The 17,690-nt window shown below is 48.1% G+C and overlaps 1 protein-coding gene across 3 annotated transcripts in view; it reads left to right on the forward strand.

Moving 5' to 3' along the window:
- The first annotated feature begins 9,841 nt into the window (after positions 1-9,841).
- Positions 9,842-17,690, forward strand: part of LLGL2 (LLGL scribble cell polarity complex component 2) — a 128,898-nt gene continuing 121,049 nt past the window's right edge. For 2 of the 3 annotated variants that reach the window (XM_069752360.1, XM_069752362.1), the window contains exon 1: positions 9,842-9,933. The gene's annotated coding sequence lies outside the window, so the exon portion shown is untranslated. The other variant, XM_069752361.1, reaches the window with a different exon arrangement.

Here is a 17,690-nt window from a genome sequence, read left to right on the forward strand (position 1 = left end):
AGCGCCGCCATAATTTTCGTGAACACCCTTGGCGCGGTTGCGAGACCGAACGGCAGGGCGACGAACTGAAAATGATCTTGTTGCACTGCGAAGCGCAGGAAACGGTGATGTCCGGGAACTATTGGAACATGTAGGTAGGCGTCCTGGATATCTATAGAGCATAGAAATTCCTGAGCCTCCATGGAAGCAATTACTGAACGAAGGGATTCCATCCTGAAGTGTCTCAGGCGGACCCTCCTGTTCAGCAATTTGAGGTCCAGAATGGGACGAACCTTGCCGTCTTTTTTCGGTACCACAAAGAGGTTCGAGTAGAAACCCGTGTACCGTTCCTTTTCTGGGACGGGAACAATTACCCCGGATTTGAGCAGAGAAGCGATGGCTGCGAAGAAGCCCGGAACCAGAGCGGGATCTTTTGGAGGACGAGATTGGAAGAAACGATCTCTGGGTCGGGAGGCGAACTCTATTTTGTATCCCGAGGATACAACTTCGCTGACCCATGCATCCTCTACTGCGGAAATCCAGACGTCCCTGAAACGGAGAAGACGGCCCCCCAACCTGGGAGTTGGGCTGGAGTCTTGCCGAGAGTCATGCGGAAGTGGATCTTCCAGTCCTGGGCCTGGACGATCTACCCTGGGAATAGCGAGGACGCCAGGACGGAGTGGGCCTGAAGGACACCGCCTTCTTCTCTTGACGTGCCTGTGGCCTCTGTTGCTGCTGGGAAAAAGAGTTTGATGCAGCGAAGCGACGAAAAGGCCGAAACGAGCGAAACTGCCATCTAGGAGGAGGGTGACGAGGCTTAGCCTGGGGGAGAAGGGAACTTGTGCCCCCAGTGGCGTCCTTAATGATCTGGTCCAGCTGGGAACCAAAGAGACGAGAGCCCTGGAAGGGCAGACTAGTGAGGGACTTTTTGGAGGACAAGTCCGCCTGCCAGGCCTTGAGCCAAACGGTCCGGCGGATGGCACCGGCATTGCTGGAAGCCTGAGCCGCACAGGACGCGACATCCAGGGAGGCGGAAACCAGGTATTCGCCAGCGTGGGAAATCTGGTTGGCAAGTTCCGCTAATTGCGCGGGAGGAGCCCCGTCCAGGATACCTCGCCGTAGATCCTTGGCCCATTTTGAGATGGATTTTGAAGCCCAAGTGGAAGCAAAGGCTGGGCATAGCGCTGCTGAGGCCGCTTCAAAGGCAGATTTCGCGAAGGATTCTATAACTCTGTCGTTAGAATCCTTCAGAGACGCTCCGCCGGCAGTGGAAGCACCGTGTTGGTGGACAGCCTGGAAACAGGGGGATCCACCGAGGGAGAGACCGTCCAATTGGCGGTAAGATCTGGTGAAAAAGGATATAACACCCCCAGGCGTTTTCCCCTCTGAAAACGTCTGGTCGGATTCTCTCTCTCTCTGGCCAGGATTTCCTCGAATTCAGGATGAGGAGCGAAAAATTTTGAAGGTGGTTTGGCCCGTCTAAACGAAACCGCCTGATCTGCGGGTTCCGTAGAGGGATCCTTAATGCCACAGGTTTGGTTTATAGCCCGAATGAGGTTCTGGACCGACTCACTCATGGTGGCGATTTGGCTAGGATCCAGCTCCGAAATCTCCTCTGAGGGCGCATCAGATAAAGCCTCGCCTGACTCAGCGGAGGAGGATCGGTGCGACACCAACCGCGGGGGGGGGGGGGGCCGGGCGGCGAGATGGAACACGAAGAGGACTCAGACCGACGTTCCTGTCTGGACCTTTTGTAGCTTGGCAAGGAGGTCTCGGGTGGCGGTTCCTGCGACCCGCTGGCCACGGCAGGGGTCTGCAGGGGTAACCGATCCAGCGCGGACACCAAGGTTTGAGATACCCGTGTTAAATCAGCCACCGATTGGGACAGAGAGGTGGCCCAGCCTGGGATGGGGGGATCACTCTCGGGCGGAACGGCCGGGGGATCCTGGGCAGTGGGAACAATCGGGTTGCTGCAGGACTGACACAGCGAGGAGGACTGACCTGAGGGAAGTTTGCTGTTACAGGATGAACATGCAAAGTACGTGACTAAGGCAGAAGAAGAAGAAGTAGGGGGGCGAGAGCGGCCCCCTTTAGACGACATTTTGAGAGATCCCTGAAGATGCCAGTGGGTTAGGGGACAGTGGGGCAGAGAAGGGTGTCAGTCTGCAGTGCAGCTACTCACGGACCCGGTCCTGGAAGATGTCCCACTTGTCCTCGGTGGAGAAATCCCCTGAGGTGCTGTATACTGCAATGTTGAGCCCACAGAGGATGCGGGCGAAGGAGCGTGGCGCGCTGCGTGAGGCACTTCAAGGGCTGCTGCTGCTGCTGTGGTGTGAAGCGATGCTCACACCAGACAAGTGTCCCACGAGGAAGGGGGCGGAGCCAGACGCAGAGGCGCCGGTGGGCAGGACACAGTATGTCGGGCGGGAAAAAAAAAGCCCGCCCGCAGAAGCGGAAGTGAGGGATCCGACGACCGGAAGTAGGCCCCGGCCGAAGCCGGGGTCTAAATTAGGGACCGGCGGCCGGGAAAACGAGTCGCGGCGCCGGTACAGAGTGCCGGAGCAATGCGCCGCGCCGGGAGGCTGGCGGCACAGGCGCCGCAGCCTGTCAGGCTGCGTCACTGAAGGGCGCCGCAGATAAGCACCTCCTGTGGCGCCGGAGCGATGCGCCGGAGCGATGCACCGCAGCGATAAGCGGCGCGATAAGCGGCGCGATAGACTGCAGGGCTGCCGCGCTGAGGACTGTGCCCAGTGAAAAACCGCAGCGCTGGTAGTGCGCCGCGGAATGGAGCGTACGGCAGCCAAGGGCTGTCTTGAAAGAAGGTGCTGGTCACGGGAAAAGAGCGCTGCGGCCAGAAGGGGCCCCGCGCTGGAGCAGAAAGGCCCTTGTATTATAGGGAAAAATGCTTCACTGATAAAATATCGGCCGCGCCGCAAAGGATACGGGCGATGACCGGGTAAGAGAGGGTCACCGTCTGGGAGCCCTTAACAAGAACCCCCCCCCCCCAATAAGGATCTGGGACGGGATAGGGGAAATGCTCACCTAAACGTCCCACGCCGGTACTAACCTTAAAAGGGGGTGAGACGTCCAGGGAGCTGATGGACGTCCTCGTCTCCTCCAACCGACAGGCTCTGGTGGGCGAGTGGGTGGGGGACGGAGCCAGGACCGGACTTCTGAGCACGCTTGTGTGCCAGGATCTTGGTCCTGGAGAGGGATCTATGAGGATACGGGGTGGCAGTACACACCGTACTCATAGTCCGCTTGTGGGAATACAGGTGTGACTGCTCACCCTGTATCCCTTCCGGAAAAACCTGAAAGAAAACGACGCACATTGAGGTAGATAAGGGTCTATTGAAAGACCCGTGTCCACCTCCTACTGACACTAAGCTAAACTGAAGAGTATAATGCCAGTCGGTGGGGTGTACACTGCAGAGGAGGAGCTAACTTTTTTATTTGCATAGTGTCAGCCTCCTAGTGGCAGCAGCATACACCCATGGTTCCTGTGTCCCCCAATGAGAGGCGATAAAGAAAAATGGTTTTGTAAATTTTGTTGGAAAATTGAGAAATTGCTGGTCAACTTTTAACCCTTATAACTTCCCAACAAAAAAAATAGTAATGTTTCAAAAATTGTGTTGATGTAAAGCAGACATGTGGGAAATTTTATTTATGAATAATTTTGTGTGACATAACTCTCTGATGTAAGGGCATAAAAATTGAATTTTGAAAATTGCAACATATTCCAAATCTTCGCTAAATTTAAGATATTTTCCACAAATAAATGCAAGTCATAATAAATGAGAAACAAAAGCAATAAAGTGGGCACCACAGATAATAATAATAAAAGTAACATCGGGTGCAACTAATGCCCTAAGCAATATATGTAGTGAAACAAAAAGAAAAAAGAATAGCGCAAATTAAAAGTGCACACACAGAAAATGTGAATAACAAGGCTTTATTGAAAAAAGCTCCAGAGGACAATAACAAGTCAAAAAACATTTAAAACATGAAAAAAGGAGATGCAAGAGTAGTGGGCAGACACAATGAGATAAAATATCCAATGTATGAAAAATTCAGTAAATAATATGAATAGTTAACATAACATGGTATGGTTTATAGATGGCAAAATAGAAGTCTCAGGCTATGTGCACACGATTCGGATTTTAGAAGTCTCAGGCTATGTGCACACGATGCCGATTTTGCTGCGGATCCGCAGCGTTTCCGCAGCTGCGGATCCGCAGCAGTTTCCCATGAGTACAATGTAAATCTATGAGAAACTAAAAACGCTGTGCCCATGCTGCGGAAAAAGCCGTGCGGAAACACAGCGGATTATTTTCCACAGCATGTCAATTATTTGTGCGGAATCTGCTGCAGTTTTCCATCTGCTCCAATCAGGGCCGTATTTGCCACTAGGCACGCGAGGGCACGTGCCTAGGGCGGCGACATTGCGGGGGGCGGCACCTGAGCAAGGTGTTTTTTTTTTTTTTTATAAGTCCCGACCCGGGTCAAAATCGCGCCCGACGGCCCCGCCCCCCCCCCCCCGCCTCCGAGTTCCCCCAGGCCTCACCTCCGAGTCTCCGAGATGGCCCGGGAGAAGGAGCGGGGAGGGGGTGGAGAGATGAGCCATGCATAGGGAGGGGGGGGGAGGGGGAATTATGAGCGCCATCAGCCATGAATAGGGAGGGGGGGGGGAATTATGAGCGCCATCAGCCATGCATAGGGGGGGGGGGGGGGAATTATGAGCGCCATCAGCCATGCATAGGGAGGGAGGGGGGGGGGATATGAGCCATGGCCATTATACAATATGGAGCATCATGTGGGGTCATTATACAGTATTGAGCATCATGTGGGGCCATTATAAAGTATGGAGCATCATGTGCGGCCATTATACAGTATGGAGCATCATGTGCGGTCATTATACAGTATGGAGCATCATGTGCGGTCATTATACAGTATGGAGCATCATGTGCGGTCATTATACAGTATGGAGCATCATGTGCGGTCATTATACAGTATTGAGCATCATGTGCGGCCATTATACAGTATGGAGCATCATGTGCGGTCATTATACAGTATGGAGCATCATGTGCGGTCATTATACAGTATGGAGCATCATGTGTGGCCATTATACAGTATGATGCATCATGTGCGGCTATTATACAGTATTGAGCATCATGTGGGGCCATTATAAAGTATGGAGCATCATGTGCGGCCATTATACAGTATGGAGCATCATGTGCGGTCATTATACAGTATGGAGCATCATGTGCGGTCATTATACAGTATGGAGCATCATGTGCGGTCATTATACAGTATGGAGCATCATGTGCGGTCATTATACAGTATTAAGCATCATGTGGGGTCATTATACAGTATGGAGCATCATGTGGGGTCATTATACAGTATGGAGCATCATGTGCGGCCATTATACAGTATTGAGCATTATGTGTGGTCATTATACAGTATTGAGCATCATGTGAGGTCATTATACAGTATGGAGCACTGTGTGGCCATTATACAGTATGGAGCATCATGTAGGGCCATTATACAGTATGTGGAGCACTGTGTAGCTATTATACAGTATGGAGCACTGCGTGGCCATATTTTTTTGGTTTTAATTATTGTATATGAAACAGTGTGATCAGCAGTGCTGAATGGGTGTGGTTGGGACTTGGATATGGGTGTGATTAGTTGTGAAATGGGTGTGGTCAGGGGCGTGGCCCAAAATTTGCCGCGGCGCACTACGTGCGCCGCAACCTTTACACCGTTTTCCCTTCTTCAAAAGTTGGGGGTATGGTACCGCATTTCCCAGATCACAGCAAGTACCGCAAATCCCATAGGGAATGAATGAAACTAAACGCAGTGTTGCCGTAAGTGATCCGTTACGCGGCAGATGCAGAAAACTGCCCGATCTGCTGCAAAAGGCGACTTTCACATCAGCGATTCTTGCCAAAGTCACTGCGGATAGTGTCATACTCACCAATGGGGGAGGCAGCACTAAAAGTGCCTAGGGCAGCAGAAACTCTAAATACGGCCCTGGCTCCAATAGAAAACTGCAGATGGAAAACCGCAGCGGAATCCGCAGTAGAATCCGCAATAAATCCGCAGTAAAAACCGCAGCGGTTTTCCACTGCGGATTTATCAAATCTGCTGCAGAAAAATCCACAGTGGTCCATTCTACATGTGCATATAGCCTCAAGTAGCAATGAGTATCATAAGATCACAGGAAAACACTTCCAAGAGTGACAAAGCATTTTAAACAAATGCAGTATATGAGATAATGCAATGCTTACCACTCCAGGATGTATAGGGTATGTGTGCTATTGCCAAAGGATTAATAAGAAGGTATTTAAAGACAGTGGCAAAATCCCTGAACAACTTGACCTATAATCACACTAGCGAGTTTTACGGATGTATGAGAGGCGCAGAAAATACGGATTGCACACGGTACAATGATTCTCTATGGCCCTGCTCCTATCTGTCGTATTTTACGTATCCGTATTATACGGTCTTGTACGGCCGTAGTTTGTCAGCGTATTGAGCAAAAAATCCGCCAATGAAAGTCAATGGAGGCGAGAAAAATACGGATTACACATGGACCAGCAGTGTGACTTGCGAGAAATACGCAACGGTGTTCTATAGAAAAGTCGGCAATTCAACGCGGTGTACAGTAAAATCACGCTGACAGGTTAGAATAGAATAGCTAAAATAAATGTCTACACATAGAATAGGTATACATGTATGTATTTACGGTATATTTAATACAGCGCTAGATAGCTTAAAAGCCGGTAATTTAAATGCCGGCTTTTGCTATCTCCTTCCTAAACCCGACAAGATATGAGATATGGTTTATATACAGTAAACCATCTCATATCCCTTATTTTTGTACATATTCCTCACTAATAATGTCCCAAGTGTCTGTGTGTAAAATTTGGTGGCTCTAGCTATTAAAATAAAGAGTTAAATCACGGAAAAAATTGGCGTGGGCTCCCACACAATTTTCTCTGCCAGAGTGGGAAAGCCAGTGACTGAGGGCAGATATTAGCCTAGAGAGGGACCATGGTTATAGGACACGCCCCCCCCCCCCCCCCCCCCCCCCCCCCCCCGGCTAAAAACACCTGCCCCCAGCCATCCCAGAAAAGGCACATCTGGAAGATGCGCCTATTCTGGCACTTGGCCACTCTCTTCCCACTCCCCTGTAGCGGTGGGATATGGGGTAATGAAGGGTTAATGTCACCTTGCTATTGTAAGGTGACATTAAGCCAGATTAATAATGGAGAGGCTTCAATAAGACACCTATCCATTATTAATCCAATAGTACGAAATGGTTAATAAAACACACACACATTTTTAAAAAGTATTTTAATGAAATAAAGACACATGGTGTTTTAATATTTTATTATACTCTTAATCCACCTGAAGACCCTTGTCACCTGAAACAAAGTTAAAAAAAAAAAACAACAATATTCCATACCTTCCGTCGTTAGGCTTGGTTCCCATTGCGTTAATGGGAAAGCGCTAACGGACAGCGTTGCACGGCGAAATTAACGCCGTGCAACGCGTCCGTTAGCGCGCCCATTCACGGCAATGGGAACACGCAGCACTAGCACTAGATTTGAACTCGGCTTCAGGAAAATGGCCACCGCGATGTCCATCTGCGCACGCGCGGCATCCCGCGGCCATTTTCCTGAAGCCTCGGGAAGCAGGAGACTCCATCTGCGCACGCGCGGCCTCAGGAAGATGGCCGCGCCCACCGAAAAACCGCTGAATAGCGGCGAGCGCGCTCTTTTTCTACAGCTGCGCAGTGCATTCGGCACTTGCGCATGCGAGAAGCACTACGCCACCAACGGGAACATAAGCAAGATGTGGGGGAGAAACAGCGCTGTGACCACGCCCATCTGACCTGACCAGCCTGATTGACAGGCGAAAAAGGACACTTTTGTAAGGTATTTCGGCAGCATAGCTAGGGAATCAGGGGACAAAAAATACCCTATTGTAAAGCACAGCTCAGGCCCTATTTAACGGTATTTTTATCTGCTACTGAAAAAACGGGGTGACAGGTTCCCTTTAAAGGAAACAATCCAAAAAGTCTAAGAAAAATCACTTCAGACGAAATGCGACATGAATGGAGCGATTCCTGAAGCAGCTCCCGTTTTAGGCTGCCGTCACACTAGCAGTATTTGGTCAGTATTTTACCTCAGTATCTGTAAGCCAAAACCAGGAGTGGAACAGTGAGAGGAAAAGTATAATAGAAACATGTCACCACTTCTGTATTTATCACCCACTCCTGGTTTTGGCTTACAAATACTGAGGTAAAATACTGACTAAATACTGATGGTGTGATGGCAGCCTGAGAGTCGGACATTTTTGATTGCTTGGAAAAGACAGTGTGCACATACTCTTACGCCAAGAGCACACGATGATTTGGTGACGTTTTTACCTCAGTATTTGTTAGCCAAAATCAGGAGTGAAACAAATACTGAGGTTACGTACAGGCCCCTAGGTCCGGCCCTTCTTCTCATGAATAATGTATTAGGTTGGATGTCATTGATTCCTCCGCGCACCTGGGCTTACCTGGGTCGCAATACTGAATGGAACCGCCCGTAACATTGCGCGGTGTAGAAAAGAAATCCCTGCAAGCTTTTTCCAAGCCGCTGGTAGCGCCCAGTGACTGAGAGAAAAGTCACCTGTTCACCCCAGGAGTGCAGCTGTCCCCACATGTCAGCATTGTGTCCTGCTCGTAGATTTACACACCTTTCTAACAAGAAAGGGAACATTACTGGGAAAAGGGAAAATATTTAAAAATACAAAGTAATTGACAATAAGAAGTTATTGCCTCCTTACAAACTAAGGCCACGTCACGTGCACTGCACATGTTAAGTATTTGTTGATTTTTTTTGTACCTCAGTATTTGTTTCACTCCTGATTTTGGCTAACAAATACTGAGGTAAAAACGTCACCAAATCCTCGTGTGCACTTGGCGTAAGAGTATGCGCACACTGTCTTTTTCAAGCAATCAAAAATGTCCGACTCTCAGGCTGCCATCACACCATCAGTATTTAGTCAGTATTTTATCTCAGTATCTGTAAGCCAAAACCAGGAGTGGGTGATAAATACAGAAGTGGTGCATATGTTTCTATTATACTTTTCCTCTCACTGTTCCACTCCTGGTTTTGGCTTACAGATACTGAGGTAAAATACTGACTAAATACTGATGGTGTGATGGCAGCCTGAGAGTCGGACATTTTTGATTGCTTGAAAAAGACAGTGTGCGCATACTCTTACGCCAAGTGCACACGAGGATTTGGTGACGTTTTTACCTCAGTATTTGTTAGCCAAAATCAGGAGTGAAACAAATACTGAGGTACAAAAAAAATCAACAAATACTTAACATGTGCAGTGCACGTGACGTGGCCTTAGTTTGTAAGGAGGCAATAACTTCTTATTGTCAATTACTTTGTATTTTTAAATATTTTCCCTTTTCCCAGTAATGTTCCCTTTCTTGTTAGAAAGGTGTGTAAATCTACGAGCAGGACACAATGCTGACATGTGGGGACAGCTGCACTCCTGGGGTGAACAGGTGACTTTTCTCTCAGTCACTGGGCGCCACCAGCGGCTTGGAAAAAGCTTGCAGGGATTTCTTTTCTACACCGCGCAATGTTACGGGCGGTTCCATTCAGTATTGCGACCCAGGTAAGCCCAGGTGCGCGGAGGAATCAATGACATCCAACCTAATGCATTATTCATGAGAAGAAGGGCCGGACCTGGGGGCCTGTACGTAACCTGTCTATAGGGGCGTAGCTTGGGAAGCAGGATGTCTTTTTTCCTATTGGTCAGCTCTTGCAAGGCAGTCATGAATATGTAATTAGCCGGCCCCCAGTGGAGGAAACCAGGAAGCGGCTGCGGCCCAGGCGCCTCCCGCGGGACGAGGATCGGGAGCTGCTGGTCGCGGGGAAGGTGAGTGGGGAATGAGAGCGTGGAGAGCGGCGGCTGGCCGGGCTATAGGCGACCCCGGTAGTGGCGGGGACGTGATGGGGGCGGGGCGCCGAGTGTCTGCTACCGTACAGAAGAGCGCTTCAGTCATGTGTGAGTGCCCGGTGATGTGAGGGGCGTCCGGTGTGCTGGGTGGCTGCTGTGTGCCCGGGTGTGGCCGGCTCAGCGCCTGTGTCTGCCTGGTACAACAGGTGTGTGGCGGTGGCGGGGGTGGAAGTTCCACGGTGTCATATCCTCCTGTCACCCACCTGCAGAGCACTGCTCCTCCACAGCCCGTGCACAGGCGCCGCCGCCGCTGCTGGCAAAAGTTAGTCAGTGGCCGTGGAGCATGGAGGATGGTGAAGTGCAGGTGCTGAACTCACAATGTAGGGAGTGATGGAAATGCCTCCTTGTGTCTGATCATTCGTAGGGAGCGACGGCGAGCCCTCCTTGTGTCCGATCTTCTGTAGGGAGTGACGGCGAGCCCTCCTTGTGTCTGATCATTCGTAGGGAGCGACGGCGAGCCCTCCTCATGTCCGATCTTCTGTAGGGAGTGACGGCGAGCCCTCCTTGTGTCCGATCTTCTGTAGGGAGTGACGGCGAGCCCTCCTTGTGTCCGATCTTCCGTAGGGAGCGACGGTGATCCCTCCCTATGTCCAATCTTCTGTAGGGAGCGACGGTGATCCCTCCCTATGTCCAATCTTCTGTAGGGAGCGACGGCGAGCCCTCCCTATGTCCGATCTTCCGTATGGAGCGACGGTGATCCCTCCTTATGTCCGATCTTCTGTAGGGAGCGACGGCGAGCCCTCCTTATGTCCGATCTTCTGTAGGGAGCGACGGCGAGCCCTCCTTATGTCCGATCTTCTGTAGGGAGTGACGGCGAGCCCTCCTTATGTCCGATCTTCTGTAGGGAGTGACGGCGAGCCCTCCTTATGTCCGATCTTCTGTAGGGAGCGACGGCGAGCCCTCCTTATGTCCGATCTTTCCTAGGGAGCGATGGCGATCCCTCCTCATGTCTATCTTTCCATAGGGAGCGCCGGTGAACCCTCCTTATGTCCGATCTTCTGTAGGGAGCGACGGCGATCCCTCCTTATGTCCGATCTTCTGTAGGGAGTGACGGCGAGCCCTCCCTATGTCCGATCTTCCGTAGGGAGCGACGGTGATCCCTCCCTATGTCCGATCTTCTGTAGGGAGCGACGGCGAGCCCTCCTTATGTCCGATCTTCTGTAGGGAGCGACGGCGAGCCCTCCTTGTGTCCGATCTTCCCGTAGGGAGCGACGGCGAGCCCACCTTATGTCCGATCTTTCCTAGGGAGCGATGGCGATCCCTCCTCATGTCTATCTTTCCATAGGGAGCGCCGGTGAACCCTCCTTGTGTCCGATCTTTCCGTAGGGAGCGAAGGCGATCCCTCCTTTTGCGGCCGTATGTTTCGCAGGGAATGATGGCAAGACAGACAGGACATATCTGATGCTGAATTTTTTTAAATTAAATTCTGCATGTTTTTAACAACTTGTGTTGCATTGCTAAAACCTGCACTGCAGGAATTGTCAGGCCGTGGATGTTAAATCTGTGGCAACGCTCAATTTACTCTGTAGAAATAGCAGATAGGAGGAAGCCAAAATCATTAGTATATTCGGGCTGTATTTGGAAGGCTCGCCTTATAGCGTTATGTATGCATGTATAGGTGCAACATTTCTGGGGTCAATGGAGCCTGATGTCAACGTCCGTCATTAGTTGCAACTGATCTAGAAGAAACTGCAGCAACGAGATAAAGGAAGATCTTTATTGGGCTAAGAATGTCATTCCCCCCCCCCCCCCCCCCCTATGAGCCTAGTAACTGAATTGAGCTATTTAATGAATTTGGCCTTTGTTCGGATGTCCATGATTGACGTACATCTTTATACCTGTTTTTCACAGAACATGTACCTATCATAGTCTATAGTACTGTAGACACGTCCGTGCTCTCTGCAGACTGAGTGTTAATCGGTTTTTGATCCCAGTCATGGATCACTCATCCATTCATGCCTAAGGTCCTATGAAAAGCTCGGACAGCGCACTAATTACAGACCAGTACCTGTTTTGCACTGTCTGATGGGAGAATCGAGGATATTTTCCTCCAGTTTTTTTTTTTATTGCTTGTGATGAAATGGATACTGATGAAAACGGATCAGTTACGGTACATGCATGCCTCGGATCTGACTTGTACAAACGACCCAAGGAACAGGGAAGTGGCTCCTAATTACAGAAAAAATGCATTATTTTAATATGGTTATTTTCTTCTTCCTTTTGTATTGCACATCCTAATGCAAAAGCCTAGCCTTGATGTGCGTGTGTGAGATTGGCCTGCAGTAATATAATATAGCCGCGTGTGTTTTAGGATATGTCACTTCCATTTACTCTGAGGGTAGGTGCAGAGGACTTTGTTTTCTCCATCCAAGAAGAGAAAAATGCTCCTATTGCGTTAATCACACTCATCAGAGTGGGATCCCAGTTTCTTGGGGGTGGACAGGAAAAGAAAAATTGCCTCACCTTCTCCATTGTGTCAGTCCATGAAAATTGTCAGAAATAAACAGTCGCATGTACAAGCCCTTATTGGCACACCTCTGTTTATTTTCAAAAGCTAAAGATGGCCTAAAAGCTCAGTCTGTGTTCACACTGGATGTCATTTCATGAGAAAACGTTCCCACGGTGCACGCTGTGTTCCCACGATCGGCTTTTGGTGCTGTGTAATTCCCCTGTGCCAAACTCAACGTCATACAGTTCCAGCAAAGTGGATGGGACTTATAGAAATCCTATGCCCACTGTGTATAAAATATATATATATAATTTTTTTTTTACCCAGTGTAAACTGAACTGCGTTGTGTGTTTCAAATCCACAACATGTCAGTTTCTCTTGTGGATGAGTGTTATGTGCAGATCTCCCCATATACCATATTTTGCGTACTAAGAGGCACCCCAAATTTTCCATAGACTTCCTGCAAAATTCTCTACTGTATCTGTGTGGACAAATCCACACCATGAGCAGCTACACTGTAGGGTTTTTATCACGATCAACCAGGGCTGCGGAGTTGGTAAGCCAAACCTCCGACTCATCAATTTCCATGACAGACTCCACCATAATGGGCTCGGACTCCACAACTGTGACTCCGACTCCACAGCCCTGAGATCAACCACACTGACTTGCATCAAAAACTTCTGCAACTGTCCAAAACAACCTTAGGGTAAGTGCACTCGTAGAAGGAACCTCTGCGGATTTTTCCGCACCTGTTTTGGTAAATCCGCAGGTAAACCGCACTGCGGAATTACAGCGGATTTACCGCTATTTTTTTTGAGGATTTTGTGTGGATTTCACCTGCGGTTTTACACCTGCGGTTTTACACCTGCGGATTCCTATTATGGAGCAGGTGTAAACCGCTGTGGAATCCCCACAAAGAATTGACATGCTGCGGAATAAACAGCGCAATGTTTCCGCACGTTTTTTTCCGCAGCATGTGCACTGCGGATTTTGTTTCCATAGGTTTACATGGTACTGTAAACGCATGGAAAGCTGCTGCGCATCCGCAGCAAAATCCGCAACGTGTGCACATAGCCTTATTCCAATGAATGCGAATTATTTTAATTTGCAGGAATGTCTGCCCAAACATATCTGTGTAGGGCCTCATCGGATTGTGCTGCAGACTTGACCACTTCTACATTGCAAGATTTCACCAGAATGAGCATGCTATATGTTTTTTTTATTTTTTATTTTTTTTTTAATTTTACCATAATCGTGGCAAAAGCCTAGTCTGTAATTTTCCAAAGTTGTGGCAAAACCTTACTGTTCTACTTCAGTTATGTGAACGCAGCCTTAAAATGTTTTTTTCGCTCAGCAATGGTCAGCAGCATGTGGATGAAATTTGAAAACCTTTCGGATTTTCTCTATTTGCTTTCACATTGAGTGTGGCCACTGACGACACGTCTACTGATACCTGCCAGGTTACATGTGTGATCGCTGTTATCGCCTATCTTATTCATTAGGTTGCTAGGTTTTACAGATACTTTCTATCTGTGGGGAAAAAGGCTGTCAGTCTGTTCATGGACTCCTTTACTAGAATGGCAGAGTGCTGTCCTCAAATTAAACCGGTAGGATGTTTCTTCTCTCTTTATTTCTCTCTCCAAAAATAAGACTTATGAATAGCCTCTGTCTATGGAGTAACTGATGACATACGGTATATTTGTCAAAAATTGTTGTGTGAACAATAGCCCCCGTACTCATTAGACTAGAGCACATAGGAGCTCACAGCCGACCAAGTATATGGGAGGGACGACTGAGATGGCTGTTGTCTGATCGGCAGAGGCATCGTCCGGCTGATGGCCAGCTTAAGGCATGAACCTGTAGCCCCTTCCGATAAACATTAGATGGCTGTTGGCTTAATCATGGTTCAGCTTGACATCTGCACATTTGCCCAAATGTTTATCACCATTGATAAAACTGGTGAACGAACACCATTCCTAAAAAGTAGGTGTCCAAACAATGAAGGTATTAATACTCCCAACACATGTTAACTTCATAGAGTATTCTATTCTGCCAACTTTGTGGCAGCAATTTGAGGGTGGACTGTTCCTGTTCCAGGATGTTCCAGGAGATCTCACCTCCAACCACAAACCAACCAACATCTATGGTCAACCTGATCCCTCATGACCACATCTATAGTCCTAGTAGAATGAAGGACCTTCTAGTAGAATGGGGGAACAATTGTATGGTTTATGGTTTTGGAGTGAGATGTTTATCACATCCATAGGTTATGTTGTGTAGCTGTGCGACATGCATCCAGTGTGGCATAAGGTGGACCTTATGGCTTTTTTTTTCTGCTAGCATGGTGTATTGTAAGAAACTCCTAACAAGTTGTAAATGACCAGGTTATGTTTCCGTTGTTGCATCATGTTACAGATGCCACATCACCGACTATACTTTTTTTTTGTTTGTTTGTTTGTTTTATTTTCTTAAATAATAAATTTCGATCCATGAGAGTAATAAAGCAAAGACGACCAGATTCTTGTGTACCAGACCTCCTACCATTCCACAGCACCTCTATAGGCATCATGCACCTGTCCTAGTCAATAGTACAAGGGTAGGCATGGTGTCACCTCCGTGTGTGAGTGGAATACAAATCCCCTTTAATGCCTCTGCATTGTGCAGCAATGTCATGACAATACCGGCAATAAACGAAGTTTCTACTGCAGTGTGTGACTAGACCCCTAAAGTTACTAATGGTCGTAAGCAGAGCTCTTGATGGCTGTGATGCAATGAATCCAGCTACAGGGTGATTGAATACAATGCTTTTTGATGGGTACAATGCTGGACAAATCTTGTGCTCATCAGGTCAAGGTGTGCTTTTATGTAGGTGGACTGCTAATTTTTGGCATACAGTGGATGTCCTGCCAGTCCATAAACAACTATACTTGGATTTTCACCAGAATATGGACAAACAGGATGCGGAAGAGACTTATCATTACAAACAATCTTGGGTGACGGTAGAAACTTTGTTTGCACAACTTTCCAATTATAGAGTCTAATTACCCTATAAACATGGTGTGGACACAGTGTAAAACCTAATATTATAGAACTGTCAACGTATAGAGGCTTTAGTCCATAAATACACAAAAGTAGAAGAGTGAATAGAATAAAGTAAATGCCCCAACAGTGTCCATACCACAGGCCATACGATGTGCTTAGTGCACAGATATCTCTAATGCAGCGTCACATTAAGATATAATGTTACAGGTATGTAGAAAGCGGGCACTGTCCATGAAGCGTTTCCAGATGAATGTTGATTGCAGCCCTGTTGCACGTTTCAGCACAGCTTTCATCTGGAAGGGACTTGGAACGCGACGTCCGAAAATGTCTCATTAAAAGCATTGCTGTAGAGCCAGTATGCCAAATCTGACTCCTCAGTTTCCCTGACTTCCGACTCCCCCTTAGGCTACATTCCCATGATTCTGAAGTAGCAGCGCTTTGGACGCAGCGCATTTTTGCTGTGTTCAAAGCACTGCGATCTATTGAACGCAGGTAAATCTGCATGTGTTCACTGAACCGTACAGATTTACCGCATTCTATATATTCTATTGCTGACATTTCTGTAGCAGAGACTAGCGTCTCCACAAGAGAAATTGCCATGCTGCGGTCCTAAAAGATGTGCTGCATGTCGGTCTCCGCAGGAGATCCGTGAGTGCCGGTGCACTCATAGTAGACATGAGATTTCTAGAGATCCCATCCACTATGCTGTAACATCTGGCCACTGTGGTTTTGACACTGCATAAATGCGCATCGTGAAAACAGCAGCAATTCCTGATCGTGAGCACAATTCTTCACTACTGAGCATGTGCATAAAGTGCAGCACAGATTCATCTCCACTAAAAGCCCAGATCCTTAGATCCGGGACAGAACAGACATTTATAGGACATTTCATAACTTTCCCAAATTCTTATGGAAACATTACAGCACATCCTACATTGTACTAAACCCAATTTATTATATACTAGATGGTGGGCCGATTCTAACGCATCGGGTATTCTAGAATATGCATGTCCACGTAGTCTATTGCTCGTCCACGTAGTATATTGCCCAGTGACGTAGTGTACAGCACAGAGCCACGTAGTATACAGCACAGACACGTAGTATATTGGCCAGTCACGTAGTATATTGCCCAGCCACATATGTAACAGGTTAAAAAAGACTTAAAATAAAAAATAAACATATACTCACCCTCCAAAGGCCCCTTGTAGTCCTGGCGCCTGTGTGCGGTGCACGCAGCAGCTTCTGGTCCCAGGGTTGATATGAGCGCAGGACCTGTGATGACCTCGCAGTCACATGACCGTGACGTCATGGAAGGTCCTTCTCACATAGCATCCTTTGCATCGGAACCTGCCGCTTGCACTGCCGAGGACAACGCGCCACGTCGGAAGGTGAGAATAACCTTTTTTTTAATTATTTGTAACATTAGGTCTTTTTACTATTGATGCTGCATACGCAGCATCAATAGTAAAAAGTTGGTCACACACAGGGTTAATACCTGCGTTACCGGAGTGCGTTACACCGCGGCATAACGCGGTCCATTAACGCTGCCATTAACCCTGTGTGAGCGCTGACTGTGGGGAGGAAGGAGCGGCCATATTGCCTCCGGACTGTGCCCGTCGCTGATTGGTCGTGGCAAAACGCCCACGACCATTGCCACGACCAATCAGCAACTTGGATTTACATGACGGACAGATGCCGCGACCAATGAATATCGGTGACAGACAGAAAGACAGACAGACGAACGGAAGTGACCCTTAGACAATTATATAGATAGATTTTAAGAGTCAGAGTTGGTCCATATTACACTGACTCCACAGCCCTGATAAAAGCAATGCGATTCAGAGCATCATAGCCCCCTTTTTTTCCCCCAAGCCCTTATTGAATGTGACCCTTTGATAAATAGAACTGCACTCTATTTTTTTTGTTGTTGTTTGTGGGGGGGATGGGGGATTTTCTGGTATGTGGGTCAAACTGAAGAGTTGGTTTTGTACACTTGTTCCATGGACTGCATTGTGGCTGACATTCTGTTGTCTGTGTGAGCTTACTGACGCGCTCTTTCGTCAGCAGTTTATACATGGCATGAGTAAACATTACACATAGGATATACATATCTTCCTCACACTAGTCAGTAGTTTATACAAATAGTTCTTGTGACCATATTAAGACTGGAGTAGTGACTCCCTGT

The sequence above is a fragment of the Ranitomeya imitator genome, chromosome 2, assembly GCF_032444005.1.
Source record: "Ranitomeya imitator isolate aRanImi1 chromosome 2, aRanImi1.pri, whole genome shotgun sequence".
Classification (NCBI taxonomy): Eukaryota; Metazoa; Chordata; class Amphibia; order Anura; family Dendrobatidae; genus Ranitomeya; species Ranitomeya imitator.